The 16,922-nt window shown below is 38.2% G+C and overlaps 1 long non-coding RNA gene across 1 annotated transcript; it reads right to left on the bottom strand.

Moving 5' to 3' along the window:
* Positions 1-1,373: 1,373 nt before the first annotated feature.
* On the bottom strand, positions 1,374-16,918 carry LOC142453488 (uncharacterized). The gene is made up of 3 exons (XR_012785392.1): positions 16,845-16,918; positions 3,971-4,190; positions 1,374-1,566 (listed from the first exon to the last, which is right to left on the bottom strand). It is a non-coding gene; the product is annotated as an uncharacterized LOC142453488 (long non-coding RNA).
* Positions 16,919-16,922: the final 4 nt, after the last annotated feature.

Genomic DNA, 16,922 nt, shown 5'->3' with positions numbered 1-16,922 from the left:
AAACTTCCAATGATAGATGTTACATCTCAAAATGTTGGGCAATTCAAGAATGTTAAACACCAGGTGTAATGCTCCTTTTCCATATCCATGTCCCCATATCCATAAAATTTTCAGTACCAAATTCTTTCTCATAAGTTTGAAAATTCACCTCACCACATTTTCCAATACAGTGCCCAAAGTGGCCACCAATAATCAATTGCCAATGTATTTCAAGGTAAACAAGGATAATATTTATAAAAATCCTTCTTGCTCCATATTAGAACAGAGTTCTATAGAGGAAGGGCTATACAAGGGGTAACCCTACCCACATAACCCCCCCCCCCAAAAAAAGGAAAAAGCTCCTCTGGGCAGAGCTCCCTTTATGCATTTTTCCCGCTAGGTGAGCTTGGAGTAACAGGCACTGAGGGTGCATCCAGTGGCATTGCCCGGGAAGGTTCTCGCTGGTCACGTGAATATTTTCATAAAATCAGTACTACTCAAACTTTTTTTTGGGTGGAGGGGGGAATGTCCAATTTAAGAAAACAATATGGAACTGTGAAATTTTGTTTCCTGTTTGGGAAAAAATGCTGCAGAAACTGTTTAATGTTGAATACAGCTTACAAGGACAACGAGATGGGGAAAAATGAAGTGTATGAGTGGTTTTCTCACTTTAAAAAGGGTGAAATATCAATTGATGACAGATCTCATTCTGAATTTCCTTCAGTTTCCTGGACAGACAAAAATGTTGACTTGTAGTGCATTTGGAATTCATACCACCGAGTCAGACTTTTCACCAAGCTTTCTATTTAGAGGTTCTGAAAAGATTGAGTCACAGTGTGGGGCAAAAGGGCCTGATTTGTGGCAGATGGGGTACTGGTGTTGCCACCACAACAATGCACCTGCTTTCTCAGCCATCCCAGTGTGGCAGTTTTAAGCAAATAAACAGTATGCCTCTCTTGCCCCAAGCACCTTACTCACCTGGCCTCACTCAGGGCAACTTCTTTTTGTTTCCATGAATGAAGAGAGACATGAAAGGACAGTGACTTGTCTACATAGAAGATGGGAAGAAAAAATGAGGCAGGTGCTGTCAGCCATCCAAACAGATAAGTTTGAAAAAATGTTTCCAAGAATGTAATCGCATATTTGACAAATTTAGTAAGTGCAATGGAGAATATTTTGAAGGAGATATAGTTGTTTTGTAAAAAAAAAAGTTTAAATACACAGTATGAAAAATATATATCTGTTTTTTGGGCAGTACCCTTTCATATTTCTACAACTTTAAGCAAAAAGCTTACTAGGCTACCAAACAGACATGGATGAACAATGTCCAACCACTGTTAAATCTTTACAAATGAATTAATACATGGAAGAGCAGTGAAAAGAATTTCCTTTCACATTGCAGGATGCATCATGACCTCTAGATATAACGTGATGAATGCTTACCTGGTTGCAAACTGAGCAAAAGCAAGACAACTACTCCACTTCACAAAAGCAAACTGCTGATTGGGATCTCCAAAAGCAAGTCCGAACCAGATGGCAACAAGGTGTTATTTCAGGCTTTTCCTCAGACTGGAGTGATCTGCAACCCTGCAGTGTTGGAAATAAACTCAAAGGCATCTTGATTTGGTTTCTCTATTGGGCTCCTTTATAAACAACACCTATATTCCTCTGAAATCTTTGAACTTCTATCATTATTATTTTTTTCCAAGATTAGAATTTTAGGTACAAAAATAGGAAACACTATAAATCAGTTTGAAATTATAAAGAAAATGGTATTGTTTGATAAATGTGTATGTGTCATTTTTCATTCATTAAATATTGTGATTGTAAAGTGCTAGTTGTCCTTCCTAGTTATTTGGGGGCGATTCATGTGAAAAAACAAGATGCAGAGAGAAACACAAGCCGAGTTAAATAAACTTTGTATGCCTCCTAGCCAATGAAGATAAAAATGTCCCAAATTACATAGTTCATTATTTATCTGGCCCTGATTAAAAATCTTAGCTCCTGTTCACTTCATTGAACCCTTCGGCTTGCATAAGGGTTTCACTGCTATGTAATATATTGATTTTATATTGAACTTTCTTTTTAACATCTGCATGAAAGTATATAGTTGCCTAGGCAAACTTATCTGTCCTATAATTCTAAGAGTATCTTATCTTTCTTCAAACCTTATTCACGTGCCAAGAATTTTCTGTTTTATGAAAACCACTTCCTGATCCCATGTCCCTATCTATTTAATCTGCTATTGCCATTAGCTACCTCTACTCACAGCGACTCCATGAAGATGGAATGAAATGTTGCCCAGTTCTGATCTACCCTTGTGATGTAGAGCATTTTCTTTTTCTTTCTTTCTTTTTTTTTTTTTCATGGACTTGTATGTCACCAAAGACTCCAAAGTCCAGAGGGTTTTCATTGGCTGAAATTTGGGAGATTTATTTTGTCCTAGTCTTAGTCTTACAGCATTTCTTTAACCTATTTAGTATTTTAGCAACATGCCAACCCCCATTGGCTTAAGTTGGCTAAACGTAGGTTACATGAGACTTGGAACTCTCACATGGAAAGCAGGAATTCTACCACTGAACTACTAGTGACTCATATTTTTTACTGGAGCATATTCTAAATAATCCTGGAGCATATTCCTTCTTTTAAGTTTTTCATCTGCTTAATCCCTACATAGGATTCAAAACATATTTGCTTGTTTCTTCTCAGGAACTTTTTCTGCATCGTGTAGGGTATTAAATGCTTCGGTACCTACCTACACACAACTGTATCACCCTCTCTCTACCAAGCTTATTAAAATATCCCCCTTATACATCATTTGAGGTTTCCAAGCTGAACTCCTTGAAGGAAAAATTAAAAGGTGACTAAGATAAATTTTCCTTCCTGGTGCCAAGTCCAAAGTGCATGAGATGAAATCTCACATCCCCACTTCCATAGAGTATTCTGGCTGTACGTCTTCCAAGTCAGATTCGTTTATCCTTCTGGTAGTGCAACGTACATCTAATATTCTTCACCAGCACCATCATCCAAAAGCACCCATTCCTTTTTAGGTTGTCCTTATTAATTATCCAGTTTGTGCATGCATATGAGGTCAGTGAAAATACTATAGCTTAGATCAAGCCCTAGGCTACACAGCGACAACGTTGCTCCGGCACACTTCAAGAGATCACACTTCAAGAGATCTTTTGCAGCAGATTTGCCAATAAAATACATCATTTGTTTTCCTTACTGCTACTTCCGTGGGCCTTGCGTATGGACCCAAGTAAACTAAAATCCTTGACAACTTCAATTTTTTCACTGTTTATCATGTTGCCCATCGAACTAATTGTGAGAATTTGTGTTTTCTTTATGATGAAGGAATAATCCATACTGGAAGTTGTCTTTTATCTTAATCAGAGCATCATCTCTTGTACACAGTAATTTCAGAATATATGATTTTCATTCCTAGCTACTATGATCATGGTTATCTTTATGACATCTGAAAAAAGCTTTTCATTCGCAACATGAACAAGTTGTAACTTTATCTTTTCATCACGAAAATTCATTCTTCCAGAACCTACCTAAGGCTAGCTATCCCATTTTATTGATCTAGACTATCAAATATAGTGCTAAGTAAATATTCACTTAATTCAGCCATATTTCTAATCAAATGTCTTATTTGATAGCCAAGTACACATGATGAGTCACTGTTATTGAGTCAGAGTTGGGGTTTAGCTTTTACATGACCAGCAGGTGGGAAGCTGAAAACTAGCAATTAATGTTATGTTATGGGTCGAGGAATCTCCCCTCCATCTGAACTATTGGGCTTGCCATCTACAATATTGTGAATTGTTTCACAAACACCAAGGACACAAGTGTGTACAGAGAAAAATGTGTGCTTCTTCTGAACCATATGATGCCCAATACCTTATTTGGAAGCTTCAGTTGTTGTTGTTAGGTACCATTGAGTCAGGTCCAACTCAAAGAGCCGATGTACAACAGAATGAAATACCTGTGCCAATCTTACAATTGTGCTTCTGCGCCAGCCCATCGTTGAGGCCACTGTGTCAATCCATCTTGTTGAGGGCCTTCATCTTTGGGGCTGTCCCTCCACTCGGCCAAGCGTAATGGCCTTCTCCAGGGATGGTTCAAAGAAAATGAGGTGAAGTCTTGCCATGCTTGCCTCTGAGGAGCATTCTGGAAACTTTAATAGGCTAGAGGCTTCCAAGCATCTGGGGGAGCAGGGAAAGGGTGGGATTACTCTTCCCGTTGTAAATATGACTGCTTTGGCGTTGGGCTGGCATAGTAATACACATCAGCTGTTTCAAAATATTTGTGGTGTGCTAAGCTAACCAGTGAAGTGACTGAAAAAAGACTATATTATTCATTAGGAATTCTGTCACTCATGTAGAAAATTGTATGGAAACTATTAGCATAGACATTTGAGAATTCAGGAATCTGGCTATCAAAGTATAGTACATTGTGTCTGTATTTCATATTTTGACTAACTTTCAGAGAAGAATATGGAACATTGGAGCTTTAAAATCTACAAAAAATAATAACTCACAAAACCAACTTAACCGCGTATCGGAAGCAGAGAAGAAAACTTCTACTCAGAATATCAGATGTAGTTCCATACATCGCAGATAAAAGGTAATCCATCATTATGTTCTGAAAAACTGCATTGAAATAGAGTTTGTGATACGTTCTTCCAGACACTATGATTCGGATAAAGGAATCCTTCAGATGAATGGTATATCTACATAGAATAATAATCAGCTAGGTAATAACCTATATGTCCTTTTGGATATAATGGCTAACTTGTTAGTTTGCTTTGTGGATGCTGAAAAATTGCAGGCATCTCAAATAATGCAAGAGCTATGCTGCAATATTTGGCAAGACACTGGCCCTTCAGACCACAGCAGTTCAATGATCAGAGTTAATAGACATCGACATGAATGACAATGCTGTCAGCAACAAATGGCCAAGTAATCAGTGCAGAGAAGGTCACATAACCTTTATATTCTTCCTTCTAAAAATGCATTCAGCTATCTACTTGATCAGACATAGAGGTTCCAATTAAAGTAGCTGGTATAGAGCCTTGGTTTTTTTTTTGTAGTATTTTCATTAGCCAAGATAAATAAATTCATACAGTAATATTTTAAGTACATTATTCTTTGCCGAGTTTGCATCTTGCTTATTTTGTCAGGCATACAAGGAACATTTTCTGGTCCAAAACGGAGTTATTCCAAAAGAAAACATGGAAGAAAGAGAAACAGTTGCGAGAACATTTTATTCAAACCTCTTCCTGAAACAATATCGTTTTAGAAAACATAACACATAATCTGCTAGAAAATTTAAAACTTACTCAGAATTTTTATTATCAATCCTCATATTCGGACAATAACTTTCTCATCTAATTCTAAGAACCAAGTTTGGCGTTGATTTATTCTTTTTTTCCCTCACTGCCTTTCTGGATTGCATTGTGGATGAAATTGTTCCAACATTTAAGAAATGAGATGATATTTTTTTGGATCATCAGATTTTGTAATAAATGATGCTATTCTATGGAGAGAACAGTGAATTCATTTCCAGCCCAAACAATTGATTAAAAGACCATAGACGTGTCTTAGTTTCTTATCTGTGTTGTGGAGTGTGGCAGGATGGGGAAGCAAATGGGGAAAAGGAGGGTAGAATTTGAAATTAGACCAGGACCTTAGTTCTCTCTCTACCTTTCACAAGCTGTGTGACAATGATATAACAATTCTGAAATCTTGTTTCATTTCTAACATCCATCTATTTATACTATTTGTCTTTCCATCCATCAATCACTATCATGTTCCCGAAAGCATGACGGTGAGATTTGGACTAGCTTACTTGGAAGCTATCATCAAGTTTGATAAAGTCATCATCAGTGAGGAAAATCCTCAGTAAAATGGGTTAACCCAATAGCTATAACAACGGATTCAAGCATTCCAATGACCACGGCACAGGACCAGACAGGAATGTTTTTGTCTGTTATACACAGATCACTATGAGTCAGAACTAACTTGACAAATAACAACATCAGTAACACTAGATGACAACAAACATTAACAACAACCAATAACAGTTTTATCTATGCCAAAGGATGATTGGGAGGAATAAGGAGAAGTACTTAGGACACACAGAAAATCATAGATCTTTCATCAGCTATAGATTCTTTGCACTTCACCATTCATAGTCTGGGAAACCCCTGGGCATTGTACAGAATATCAAAGTAGGCTTCAGATTCTGTCTGCATCAAATGAACTAGTGAGCTTATTAAACACTGATTTCTGGGCCCTACTCCAGAAATTTTGGTTCAATAAGTTTAGGGTTAGGCCTGAAAATTTGCACCATAACAACACCCCCGTGAAATTGATTCTGCTGGTTCATGGACACACTTGGACATTTGGAGTGTCACAGATCATTGTAAGAGATGGCAAACAAGTTTTGTCTGTTGGGTCAAGTCCAATTGATTAGTATGTTCTATTGAGCAAGATTCGGAGGAAATGCCAGTGTTGGGTGAGACTGTGCTTTTGGAGTGCTGAGTGTTGAACATACTGACTCCACTGAAACAACTTTCTTTCCCGCGTTCTTCTCGCTTAACCATTTTCAGTCAAAATGTTAAATTGACTTCAACTTTCAGCAGCCTGTAGTATGCTCATCCTCACCCACAGTCAAGGCAGCGCAAAACTGCTCCATCTGCTTCCTGGTAGCAGCCCTCCTCCTTTAAATCTTAAGATACCTCTGGACCAATTCTCACGCCCGCCCCTTGGGCACAGAAAATGCATAAAGGCCAGAAAAATTAATAACAACTCTTCTAATGATGTGCATGACCCTCACATAAGCATTTGTATATACATCCATTAAGGAGTTGAGTCATCTTCCACTATGGACTTCTTATGCCTGTGTGTTCATAGTCTACTTAATTCATGTATATTCGGGCATGTTGCAATTCTTATTTTTAAGAAAAAGCTTATTTCAATGTGGGTCAGCTCATTGATGAAATAGACATTTACTAATAAAGGACAAACTGTAGACAAACCATTCTTTGAAAGCTCTAGAGAAGGTAGCTACCCTTGAAAGCAGGTGTTATCCCCTTACCTGCTCCCGAGGACATTGCTAAGCTTATGATTGATAATCAGAGCTATTTGAAGTGCCATTCATCTTGTTCCTTTTATGTTTGGAACATTTCTCCTTTAAAACAACATATTTGTGTTGGTAGAAATTAATTTTCACTAGCAAAGGTGCATCAAGGATAGTACTATCATCTCGTTTGAAGCTTTCTTATTCTCTAGCACAGCTCATATTGTCATGAGCCCTGGAGGGAAATAGCCTGACATCTGTCTCACGCTGCACCTTATAGCACTGTCGTTGAGATCACAGAGATCCCCGTGTGAGACAGTGTGAACAGGTTGCTGATGCCCAATAGGCTGGGGAGCCTGATTCTGGAGAGCAGCTTCCCATTCACTGAAATGTCACCAGCTGAGCTATAGAAACACAAATCACAAGATTATAAAATTTTGAAATCTAATAATACATCAGAGAAAATCTCTCTTGATATGTGTATGTTACACTGATTGTGCTGAAAAAGAGAATACATCCTAAGGCCAAGAGTTGATTGCAAAAAAAAGTGTATTTAAAGGATCACAAACAATAATACCAAAGACCCTCAAATTTGTGGTCCAAGTCAGACTACAAACCATGTGACAAATTAATCATTTAGACAGACAAATATTCAAGGTCAGACAGAACTTCAAGATCAAGAATGGAAATATCTTCAAACTCCCTTCAATGAATACATCCATGAAGATCTTAAGAATGAATTAAAGAATCATTGAAAAGTTATATATATATTTCTGTTGGGACATCTTTTGTGTACTTCAAACATCTAACTGGGGCACATTTTATTTACTTAGGAATGATTTGACCAAAGTGTGTCAGGTGTCTACAGGGCCTTCCATGAAGATGCATTCAGCAAGGGAAGTATGGGGAAAAAATGTCCTGTCATCAGGGTAGAAGCAGCATTAAAATGGGACTCTTTCTGTCTAAACTAAAGAGGAATGCTGTCTATTTTTCCCCTGCCTAATGGTATGACATCCAGAGCCAACTGTGTAATCATATCTAGTTTAATCACAAGACTTGCGTTTTTGAAATATGATTGTAAAATAGATCTTAGTCAAGCAAATCCTCTATAGAACTTGGTTGTATGAATTAGGATACGTATAGTTACATAGTATAAAACCACAAGTTCACAGAGAGAATGAAACGGAAATGATAATATTTACAAGCACTATAGTTACATATTTGCCCTTTTTGCCAGTTGGTATAGGTACAGTGTGGGTATCTGGTGAAGGCTGGTGTTGATTTCCCTGTTGCTATGGGAGACGGTGAACACTGATTTCACAGTCTACCTGAAAGAATCCATATCTCTACTCAGGGGAGGAGCAGATGGTTTTTATTATGGAAAACTAGGGTGTTCTCTATCAGGCACTGCCAGTGTGTTTGAATCATTCCTAATAATGTTATTAGTTATTCCAGGTAATCACAAATTACTTGTTCATTTTTTTTCTTTTTCTGGACAGAATACACAAGAATGATAATAAAAAATTAGCAACCAGTTACTTTGGTATGTATAAGTGGACTTTTTGCTACTTCCTGACATCTACATTCACTCATTCTCACTTTCATTAATAACACAAATTGTCCTGCTGCATAGCATACCCTTTGTTTTCCAAACATTTCATTCTAATTAACTCCTGAAACCATGGTTTTCAAAATCCTCCCTTTAGTATTAGAGAATTCTCTATTCATAGTATTATCAATGATTTCCCCCATTTAACTATATTTGGGAGATTATTTTATACTTTTAGCCTATATAGATATATTTTTAATCTATTACAAAGTACTCAGTTGGGTCAAATCATTATCTGTGCTGTGAGGTGCCATGGAGTTTACTCTGACTCTTGACCATACCAAGTACCAAATATCAATGCTCGTCCTTGTCCTGCCCCATTCCCTCCATCATTGCTGGTTTGAGCCCGTCGCAGCAGGGACCCTGTCAATATTTAGGGTCTTCCTGTTTTTTCCATCGACTGCTCCTTTACTAGACAATTTATCCTTTCCCAGAAACCAGTCCCTCCTGATGACATATCCAATGTACTTGAGACCAAATTTCACCAGTCTCGTTTCTAAATAGCCTCCAAGTTGTACTACTTCCAAGTTCATTCTTCTGGTAGCCCATTGCTACACTTAATATTATTTGCCAAAACCATAATTCAAAGACACCAACTCGTTCCTTAGTCATAGTCCAGCTTTCGCATGTATCTGAGGCCATTGAAAGTACTTGGGGCAGGTGCTTCTTGGTCCTCAGAGTTCCATCTTTGATGTTCCATACTTTAAAGTAGTCTTTTACAGAAAACTTGCCAAATATAGGATGTCATTTGATTTTTTTACCTCTCCTTCCATGGATATTGATTATTGAATCAAGTAAAATAAAATTCTTGACAACTACAATATTTCCTCTATTTAAAATTAAATTTTTAATATACTTCAAAAATTGTGTGGAAAACATCCCATTATCTTTCAATTCCATTGTTTTTACAAACTTTTCCAAGTTCCTTATTTAATATTTTTAACAGTTTTATTGAGGTATAATTCACATATTTTACAATTAAATCATCCAATCACATCAAGAAGAGTTGTACAATCCTCACCACCATCACTTTTAAAACATTTTCTTCATTGGTGTGCTCAACTGTTATTATCTCCCCAATCTCCCATGCCATATCTATAAAGAAACATTAATTCAGTTACTGTCCCGATAGATTTACTCATCCTGATTTCATATACAATCATTAGAAAACAAACAAAAATAACAGAAAGAGATTAAAAATCTCAATTGAAAAGAAAGCATAAAACATTAAAAACGAACACAAAATTAAGTGGAGCATAAGGAGGATCAGATGATTGGGTACTAAGCTTTACCGTGACTGTATCTGCAGCGATCCGCTTTGCAGTGCATTCTTCATGATAGCATGACTAGTCGCATCGCTAGTTCTGGGTCTGAGGGCATGCACCAGGGGCTTAATATACCTCATTAAATCGTATTCAATAAGTTTTATTAAATATGTCATCAAACTTATGTATTTGTGCATATATCTTTAAGCATGTATGAAAGAATAGCTAGAAATCATGGAATTGAATAACAAACAAGCTTATAATTTTAGTAACAATTTCCAGCATTCTCTATGAAATGATTGGGCCATAGAGACTGAAGTGGAGTATCCCTTTACACATTCTATCAGTATTCTTCTATTAAACTGTATTTACCTTTATTCATCTGACAAGGAAAAAAATAATTATCCTATTTAAGTTTGAATTTCTTTAACCATCAGTAAAGTTCAGCTTCATATTATACACTTCAGAATGCACTTGTTTCTCTTTGTTAATTTGAACTTATTCAGACCCACCCATTTTAATTTTAAAATGTATTATTTATTAGGAGTTAAAACATGTATCATATTCTTCCACAGGTCAACCACATCAAGCAGTATTGTACAATTGCTACAACAATTAGTTTCCAAGCATCCTTTTCCTTCCTTGACTCCTTAACATCATCTCCCTTTTAATAGCACCCCACCCCAAACCCTTATTCTACTTGCTGTCCCTATAGTTTCATCAATCCTGGGTTTCATATCATGAAAACAGGAAAACATATAACAAACTTCAAGAGGGTGACCCCCAAATGACATAACATCTTTGAAATAAACCCTAGTATGAACACCACCAGCAACAAAACAAAAAAATATCAAATGTTGAAAAGCACACGAGGTCCAGCCTGCATCAGAGATGAGATCAGCTGACAGTTTTAACTGTCAAGTCAGGTTTATTCCTCTGTTCATCTATACTCATCTCTCCAATGCACTCTGTTTAGGCACCACTTTCTTCCTTATCAATTATGGATAAGGGAAAATAACTGGAGGCTTATTTCCTACGTAGTTCCCACAAATGTATCTTGGGCTCCTACTGTCCCATTGTTTTCCTTCTGCAATGTAGGCTCTCATGCAATCCCTCCTTCCATCTCAGATTATATAGTTTACAATCCTTTGGTGAGTGATGATGGTGGGCTTCTTCCACGTGGACTCAGTTGACATCTCACTTAGATGGCTGCTTGTTAAGACCTCAGATGCTATTTTGTCTGATAGCTGGGCACCATCTAATTTCTTCACCATATTTTGTATTGCACACATATCTTCTGTGTTCCTTGAGGGCAAGTATCAAGCAAGGCCGTGATGTAAAAAACTAATTGTTCTTAAATTGGAGTTAGGATTGAGTGTGAGCCCCAAACCCACTCCTCTTTGTTTAGCTGCTTTTAGCTCCCTTCCAAACTCTCCTTGTTAATTTAATTTATTTAAGATAGAGGATCTTGTCTATCATCCCCCTGGGGCATCACAATCTTCCTTTAATATTGTCTTCGATAAGCCCCAGGTACTAATTGCTTAAAGCCCTGTTGAGAGAGGGATGTGGGTCTAATATGGGCTAACTTCACATCCTAGTACCTTAATTATTCACTTGTACAGAATCAATCCTTCCATGGCTGGATGCTATTTACACAAACAATGGGGATTAACTGTCAGGAAAATTTATAATAATCATTACAGGTTTGCCAGAATAATACCTATCTGAATACAGCATCTAGGGCACTGATGTAGCAAAACCAAGTTTGTCGGCCTACCAACAGTTCACCAATCTTGGTACAGCTGTCTTGCGCTTTCTCAGACACCATGTATTTCCCATTAATACATGTAAGTACTTGTAAATCCTCAGGTTACGTGTGTCTGAGATCTAACGCAGTTCACCCTGTGGATTTCTGGCACCAGATCTCATTGACGCAGCCTCTGGAGCATGCTGTGTCCCTTGATTATCCAGGTTAAGTGTCCCAGCATTCCATAAAGCTGGGCCTGGGTCCCCAGGCTACCCAGAAGCCCGGGTCAATGTGTCCCACTTGGTGCATCTCACCCAAGACACTCACCCCTAATGCCCCCTAAAGTATTTTCAGTCATTCTTCTCCAAAACTGGAAGTCATATGGGGAGGTCATCCTCCCTCTTTCCCTACGACAGACACGCACTTGTGTTTCCCCAGATGTGTTTGCTCCCTTCCCCCTCTCCTGACTTGTTTTTCCCATCAGTACACCTCTTCCCTCTGATAAGGCTATCTTTCTGGGGGTACCTCATCATAGATTTACATGGCAGTCCCTCAATAGACAACATCCTCTTCCCTTTCCTTGACCATTTGATCCCAGCTGACCTGAGGCACCCTCCAGCAAAATGACCTTCAGAATACTTACCTACAGAGGCTGGTGTGTGGTTCAGTGACAGCAGTCAGGCTGTCCATCAGGCTGTTTGCCCTCACTGGCCGGCCAATGGATGGCCAGAAGCTTGAGCCGGTACCTGTTTTGCTACTTGTTCTTGCAGCAGTGGACTCATAGTATTTGTTGTCTTTGTGATTGACCGATTCCACTCAGCAGAATGTCGTCCAGATCCCTCCACAAGTTTAGGTCTCCATGGTTTCATCACTGTTTTTTAGGGATGGATAGCATTCCATTGTGCGTATAGACTCATTTTTTTAATCCAATCTTCTACTGATGGGAATTTAAGCTGTTTCCAACTTCTCGCTTTTGTGAACTGTGCTGCAATGAACATGGGAGAAGTGTATGTCTGTTTATGTTGTTTGTTATTTGCTTGGGTATATGCCCAGTAATGGTATTGGTGAATCATATGGTAGTTGATTTGCCATCTGTTTTAGGTATCACCATATGGCCTTCCATGGCAACTGGAGGTATTTACAAGCCCACTAGCAGGGGATGAGTTCCTACCACACCCTCTCCAGCATTTGTTGTCCTCGGTTCTTCTGAAATGCTATGGGGGTTAGGGGGCGTCTCGGCTGTTTGGACTTGCATTTGGCTAGTGAACGTGCGCATTTCCTAATGTGTGTATTAGCCATTTGAATGTCATCCTTTATGCATCCTCAGTTCAGGTCCTTTTCCTACCTTCTCAGAAGGTTGTTAGTTTTTCCTGGTGTAGGCTTGTAATATACTGTCGATTTTAGTAAGTAGTCCTTTGTCCGTTATTTCATTACTAAATACCTCTCTCAGTCGATGGGCACACTTTGGATCCTTTCAATGAAGTCTTTCGATAGACACAAGTGTTTCATTTTTTATACATCCCACTCATCTCTTTTGTCTTCCATTGAGGCTGTTTGTTTTGCTATCTCTGATAGCATGTCTGTTCCCTGCAGCAGGACACATAGATTTGTCCCAATTTTCTCACTGATGATCCTGGTAGGTTAGGTTTTTACATTTAGGTCTTTGATCCACCTAGAGTTTGTTTTTGTGCTTGGGGTGAGATATGGATCTTGTTTCATTCTCCTGAAGGTGGATATATGGTTTTTCCAGCACTATTTATTGAAGAGGGTGTCTGTTTCTCATTTAATACTTATTGGGCCTTTGTCAAAAATCATTTGTCAGTATGTGGATGTTTTATTTCCGGGCTTTCTGTCCTGATCCATTGGCCTGTGTATTGAGATTACATTGAATTTGTAGATAGATTATTGTAGGTAGCGTTGACATGTTCACATTATCGAGTCTTCTGATCCACAAACCCGGGGTATCCTTCCATTTGTGTAGATGTCTTTTGTAGTAATGTTCTATAGTTTTCTTTGTACAGGTCTTTTGCTTTTGGGGTTAGGTTTATTCCTAGGTATTTTAGCTTTAGTGTGTCTATTGTAAATGGTATTGTTTTCTTGATATTTTTTTCGGTATTCTCATCACTGGTATATAAGAATCCAATTGATTTCTGCTTGTTAATCTTGATACTCTACCAAACTTCTCTACTGTTTCCAACAATCCTACTGTGGACACCTTAGGATTCTCAATATATAAAATCATATTGTCTGAAAATAACTGAAGTTTCACTTTTTTGCCCAATTGCACTCACTTTACTTCTTGTTGGTGTCTTATGGTACTGACTAGGACTTCTAGCACAGTGTTGAATAAAAGTAGAGATAAGGTACATCTTTGTCTGATTCTCTTAGTCAGTGGAAATGTTTCCAGATTTTCTCCACTGAGTGTAATATTAGCTATTGGTTTTTCATATATGGCCTTTATTATGTTGAGAATTTTTCTTCTTATCCTACTTTCATAAGAGTTGTTTTTTATCAGGAATGGGTGTTGGAGATCGTCAAATATGTTTTTCTGCATCGATTGATGTGATAATATGGATTTTATCCTTTTCTTTTTAATATGGTGGATTACGTTGTTTTCAAATGTTGAACCATCCCTGCATTCCTGGTATGAATCCCACTTGATCGTGATGTATTACATTTGTATATGTTGGATTTTATTGGGCAAGATTTTGCTGAGAATTTTTGCATCTATGAGGGCAATCTGTCAGTCTGTGGTTTTCTATCCTTGTGCTAGGTTTTGGTATTGGGGTTATGCCAGCCTCAGTGAATGAGTTTGGGAGTTTGCTGTTCCTCTCTATCTTCTGGAAGAGTTTGTGGAGGACTGGTATCAGCTCTTCTTTGAATACTTGGTAGGATTCTCCTGGGCGCCATCTGGACCAGGGTTTTCCTTACTTGGGAGTTTCTTATTGACTTTATCTATTCCTTATTTTGCTATGTGTCTGTTCAAGTTCTTAATGTCCACCTGTGCTGATTTGGGGAGAGAGTGCTTTTCTAAGCATTTGACCATGTGCTCCAAATTATTGAATTTTGGGGGATACAGTCTTTCGTAGCACTGCGTTATTTTTCTTTTTTATTTCATTAGAGTCTGTTGTGACTTCCTGATAGTCTCCCTAATTCTAGATATCATTGTCTGCTCCTTCTTTTCCGTTGTTAAGTTTGCTAGTGGTTTGTTGATTTGGTTGATCCTTTCAAAGAACCAACTTTTTGCTTTGCTGCTATTTCCCCATTGTTTTACTGTTTTCCAGTTCATTTATTTCTGCTTTAATTTCTTCTCTCTCTCTCTCTCTCTCTCTCTCTCTCTCTCTCTCTCTCTCTCTCTCTCTCTCTCTGTTGGAAGCTTTATGCTACTGACTGTGTTCTAGTTTTCGGAGGTTTGTGTTAAGGTAGTGAACCTGATTCTCTCCTCTCTCTTCCTGTGGGCACTAGTTGCTATAACATGACCTCTGGTACCTGCGTTTGCTGCACCCTATAGGTTTTGGTATGTTGTGTTATCATCCTCATTCGTTTCTAGTAACTTCATACTTTCCTCTATTATTTGGTCTATTATCCTATATTTTAAATAGTGTATTGTTGAATCTCCAAGTGTTTGTCTTTGTTTGTTTGTATTTCATTCTTTCTCCTGTTGATTTCCAACCTGATGGCACTGTGAAGACACACCCATTTTTTAAAGTTCATGTTTAAGTAAGGTTTTCAGAAACTTTTATATATACTACTTCCTGACTTAGACTTTTGGAAACTTATGTAGATTGAAGATATTTTTGAAGAATAATCTACAATCCAGTTTTTTTTTCCTTCTCCTCCCCTCTCCTCTTCTCTATCTTTCCTTCCTGCTTTCTCCTCTTCTTTCTCTTACCCTAGTCTCCCAGCTTGTTTCATGATGCCGTCATTCAATGCATTAGCCACCCCTGCTAACCTTGTGCTTGCATCCTTCTGTAAGTACTCTGTCATCTTCAGTCAACTTTCAGGTTGGATTTAACAGTGGCTGTATCTGTCCAGTGCATAGCCTCTGACCTTCAACTGAGACCTGCCCATTCAATGGAATAGCTCATATGGCCTCTTAATCCTATCTTTTCTGTAGCTACTGGGTTGCCTACCTGTGAGCTCTGAATCATGATTATGAGATAGCTCTTACACAGGAGTTACACATGGGGATGTTTCTGCAATATTTTGGTGAATATTGTTCAACAACAGCACCACCGCCCTCATCCTGCCATCTCATAGTACCTTTGTCAGCTGTATAATCAATCCTGCTGAGTCATATCGCAACTATTGAGGGAAAGGGTGTGAAGAAAAAGCTGAGGTTACTGATTTACTTTTAAAAACACACTGACTAAATTAAAGAAGCTCCGGTGTGTTTCTGTAACAACTTAAATTTGAATGTTATGGCGTCATTGGATTTATCAAATATACTCATACCCCCAAAAAAAGTTTGTTTGCTTTTTCCCCCTTAAAAATGGTAACTATTTACACATCCAAGTACGAACTTTATATATTGAAAAATAAAATTGGTGCGCTATTGAATAAATTAACTCCACTTTTTTGCCCTCCTCTTCATACTTATTATGAGCATCTAATTTGTGAGTTATATCCAAGTAATCTGGTTCTTCTAACCATAATTCCTTACCCGACACATTGTAATTCTCGACTTTAAGCACTTGCACTCCAATCCATTTCACAGGCATTCTCTCCTAATGAGCAGCAGTAGGATGGGAGTCAGACCTGACCTTCATAGAGGGTGTGAATCAGACCACTCTCTGTTGCTTTGAGGCCATCTTTTCTATTGTGCTATAAAGCCAAGCCGTGCTCTTCATTTCCTTGATGACATCTTGAAGATTCCACACTAGAATTGGGTGTGAACCAGGCTAAATTCTTTATTTTCCTTGGATACAGAATAGTTTTGCCATATAATTCCACACATTCATCACCTCTCTTAGAAAACTAGACTTCTATTTTCTTACTGAGCTTTAGGGCAAGCAAGAGGATCGGCTGTGATTTGGGGACATTTTTGGCTTCTGAACCTGCACCTGCATTGGCTCACCCCTGCATGGCCTTTTGATTTGGGACTAAACAGCTCCCACCACCACATGAAACAATTCCTCAAGGTTTCACGACTTACGTGGGACATTGGGGAAATCCACAGCACCCTGAAACATGAGGGAATATACTCAAATGAGGAGTGGAGGGAAGTGGAGCA

The sequence above is a fragment of the Tenrec ecaudatus genome, chromosome 7 (assembly GCF_050624435.1).
Source record: "Tenrec ecaudatus isolate mTenEca1 chromosome 7, mTenEca1.hap1, whole genome shotgun sequence".
Classification (NCBI taxonomy): domain Eukaryota; kingdom Metazoa; phylum Chordata; class Mammalia; order Afrosoricida; family Tenrecidae; genus Tenrec; species Tenrec ecaudatus.
This window is presented reverse-complemented; position numbering and strand designations above follow the sequence as displayed.